Below are 3,986 nucleotides of genomic sequence, written 5' to 3'. Positions count from 1 at the left end.
ACTTCGCATAAACATGCCATTTTCTTCTTCCACGACTACACAGAATTTCTTCAGCCGTATCAAACAGCAAAGGTGGAAGACAGAAGGGCCTCAGCTTCCAGGGGTCTTCAGCCCACCGGGACCCTGTCAATCATGTGGACCTCCAAGGCTGGCTCCCAACATCTGGTGACCTATGACTCTATAATAATATTTAAACTTGAACAACTACAATTCTTTTAAGCATACTATTTGAAGTTATCTACTGATATCTACTATCTGTGGTAGAATTCTCCATCTCTACTCAGAAGAACGTCAGGAGGCTACTTTCTTTTTTCATCTAGGTAAATGACCACTTCTCCAAATTCCTTCTTTTGAAGGATCCATAAAGAAGGTAATGTTACCTAAGCACTACAGAAGTAAACAAAGAATATGCTTCCTTTCTGGGGAGAGCTTGAGTAGAGACATAGAAGCTAAAATGAACATGGTATACTGCACAATGTCCACTTACATACTTAATCTTGAATTGTACCTCACATCTTTAAGATAAAAATCAAAATAATTTAGTGACTTAAAAAAATGAACATGGTATATAGATATTCAGGCTAGGGGACTGCTTTAACTGTAGCTTTCTGCAATTGAATGAGGAGGCAAAAGAGAACGGATAATGGCAGACACTAAAAATCAAGAGTATGAATTACATTTTGTATAAAAGGAACTTGATGACAAGAATTCTCTCTAGATTTCTAAATGGAAGACCAAAATAATGGTTCCTGACTTAATGGAAGTTTGATTTGTCATTACTGTGTAAAAACCATTCAAGAAGAAAGACAATATAGTTCTCTATCATGAGTGATGTGTTGCTGTAGTTTTAGAAGAAAGTTTTAAAGATAAATATGAAGAAAAATCACTCCATAAGGGTAATACTAATTATTCATAATATGTTTTGGGGATGTATGTATTTGCATTGACTTTCTATGTATTTGCTTTGAGTATAACTTCTGACTTTAATTTTTTTAATCTGTTTATGTTGGAGAGTAGGGCATTAATTCCTACTGAGGTTGTAATAGATACGTTTTTCTAATAAATTTATACTTTTTAGAAACAAACTTGTCTTCAATGTTTGTTTTATCAAATATCAATCTCTGGTAAATAAATTGAGATTTCTTTTTTCAAAACAAATGAGATAAATTTTTCATTTAAGAGCCGTAAGATTTTAACAATAATTCATAGTCTAACTAAACTAAGGATTTTTTAAAATTTACTTAGTATTCTGTAAAGTAGTCTCTCATCTGCTGTTTTGCTTTCTGTAGTTTCAGTTACCCTTGATCTACTGTGGTCTGAAAGCAATGAATGGAAAATTCCAGAAATAAATAATTCATAAGTTTTAAACTGGTTTGCAATAGTAACCTAACACTACATAACAATGTCTACATTATTCACCTCACTTTATATCATCAGACAGATATTTGCCATGTAGGCATTTTATCATCTTATCACAAAAAGAAGAATGACTACAACATAAGATATTTTGCGGAAAAGACTACATTGACAACTTTTATTACATTATATGATGATTTTTCTATTTTATTAGTTATTGTTGTTCACCTCTTACTTGCCAAATTTATAAATTAAACTTTATCTTAAGTTTACATGAATACCAAAAAAATAGTATATATAAGGTTCAGTATTATCCTTGGTTTCAGGCATCCACCGGGAGTCTTGGAATGAATCTTCTGTGGATAAGCAGGAACAAGTCTATTCAATTCACTCTTGTGTTTTTCTTTAGGAAATTTTCTCATGGAAAATTATAATTAAACATCAACTAATTTCATCTTATTGGTGTTGTTTCCAGCATCAAGAATTGGTCTTTTCCTCATCATTGTCATGGTTCTTATTTTCCTGATGGCTTTAATTGGCAACCTGTCAATGATTCTTCTCATCCTTCTGGATACGCATCTCCACTAACCCATGTATTTTTTACGTAGTCAGTTCTCCCTCATTGACCTAAATTACATCTCTACCATTGTCCCCAGGATGGTTTCTGACTTTCTATTTGGCAACAAGTCTATCTTCTTTATTGAGTGTGGTGTTCAGTGTTTCTTCTTCTTGAGTTTAGGAGGTGCAGAAACACTGCTTTTGATGTCCATGGCCTATGATCGTTATGTGGCTATTTTCTTACCTCTCCATTACCCTGCTCGTATTTGCAAAAGACTGTGTGTGCTGATGATAAGAGGATCTTGGATAATAGGCTCTAACAACACTTGTGCTCATACTTTATATATATTCTATATGCCTACTGCCAATGCAGGGGCATCAATCATTTTTTCTGTGATATTCATTCATGGTGTCTCTGGCCTGCATGGACATCTGGGTCTATGAGAGCACAGTGTTTTCGAGCACCACCCACTTTCTTTTGTTTCCTTTCTTTGTCATTGTGAGTCCCCGTGGCCGAGTTCTCCTTGCTGTCTACTGCATACACCAGGCGGAAGGGAAGAAGAAGATCTATTTGATCTGTAGTACCCACCTCACTGTAGTGACTTTCTACTATGCACCCTTTGTTTATACCTGTCTACACCCAAGATCCCTTCGATCTCCAAGAAAGGATAAGACACTGGCTGTCTTCTACACTATCCTCACCCCAATGCTCAACCCTGTCATCCATAACCTGAGACACAGGGAAGTGAAGGGGGCCCTGAGTTGAGTGAGTCAGAGACTCTGCTCTCTAAAAATCTAGACACACTTTCCATCTCTGTCCCCAAGATTCAGTTGCTTGTTCTTTCAGTAGTGTATGGTAATTTAAAATACTATTTCATGCCTATAGTGCAGAAACTAAAAATATTATAGGGAAAAAATAAATCATTCATATTTGAATAAAATGGCCTTACTAATATATGTATAATTTCAAACTTTTTCTTCACAGAGTTTCTTTCATCAATTTCAAAAGCATTTATTTTTTGTTAATTTGTTTTCAGTAAGAAAGATTTTTTTGTCACGTAGAAATAAAAATGGAAATTGCCTAACTGAAGTTGGTACTCAACATAACACTTTTACTAATTTCAATTTATTTTTTCAATAATTTTGAAGGTATTATTTACTTATGTCTAAAACAAAAAAAAATACTTCCTGAGTAGACAGATCTAATTAAAAGATGTCATTAGATTTCTTGTTTTTCTCATTGTACACTCTTAACTTATCTGTATCACTTACTCTTTCTTTATAATTTAGGGAATGTATTATTACCAGGATTTAGCAGAGCACTCTCAGGGATTCTGAAATCCTAAAGCACTCTGGATGACAAATGACAAGTTCATGCTTTGTGTAGGGAGATGAATCCTAGGGAAATTATACATCATCAGGTCTATTTTATATCAACAATAAAGACTGGGAAATGCTAACACAGATGAAGAATGATTTTAGGTTAATTATAAGATGACTGAGTCAACCGGGCTCGGTGGCTTAGCCTGTAATCCCGCGCCTTTGGGAGGCTGAGGTGAGTGGATTTGCCTGAGCCTGCGGGTTCGAGACCCGCCTGGGCAACTTGGTGAGACCTCATCTCTACAATAAAACAAAATGAGCCGGGCATGGTAGTGCGTGTCTGTAGTTCCAGCTACTTGGAAGGCTGAAGCGGAAGGAACGCAGGAGCCCAGCAGGTCGAGGCTGCGGTGGCCGGGAGCAGCCACTACACTCCAGTCTGGGCAACAGAGTGAGACTCCAACTCAAAAAAAAAAGATGACTGAGTCAAGGGTTTATCTAACCCTATGAGTAGGAGTTAGGACTATGAAGGCTCTTCCTGAAGGGTGCAGGAAGCGACCAGAGGGGCGGCTCCCAAAATCGCTGCCGACACACCAGACAACAAAGGCCCTAGGTCCCGGCTTCTGTGAGCACAATTCCCCGCGGGCGCGAATTTCAAACGTTCCCGCACACGAATTTCAAACCTGCAAGCCTCCAACCCATAGCCAGCTTTGTTATGCGTCCAATAGGACTATAACACGGCGTCGGCCCCACCC

General features: G+C 37.2%; 1 pseudogene; it reads left to right on the top strand.

Annotated features, from left to right (window-relative positions):
* Window positions 1-1,776: 1,776 nt before the first annotated feature.
* Window positions 1,777-2,713, top strand: LOC103271826 (annotated as a pseudogene).
* Window positions 2,714-3,986: the final 1,273 nt, after the last annotated feature.

Source organism: Carlito syrichta, unplaced genomic scaffold (genome assembly GCF_000164805.1).
Source record: "Carlito syrichta isolate Samal-C Ts95f unplaced genomic scaffold, Tarsius_syrichta-2.0.1 Scaffold311916, whole genome shotgun sequence".
NCBI lineage: Eukaryota > Metazoa > Chordata > Mammalia > Primates > Tarsiidae > Carlito > Carlito syrichta.
The sequence above is the reverse complement of the archived record's forward strand: the minus strand, read 5'-3'. Positions and strand labels throughout refer to the sequence as shown.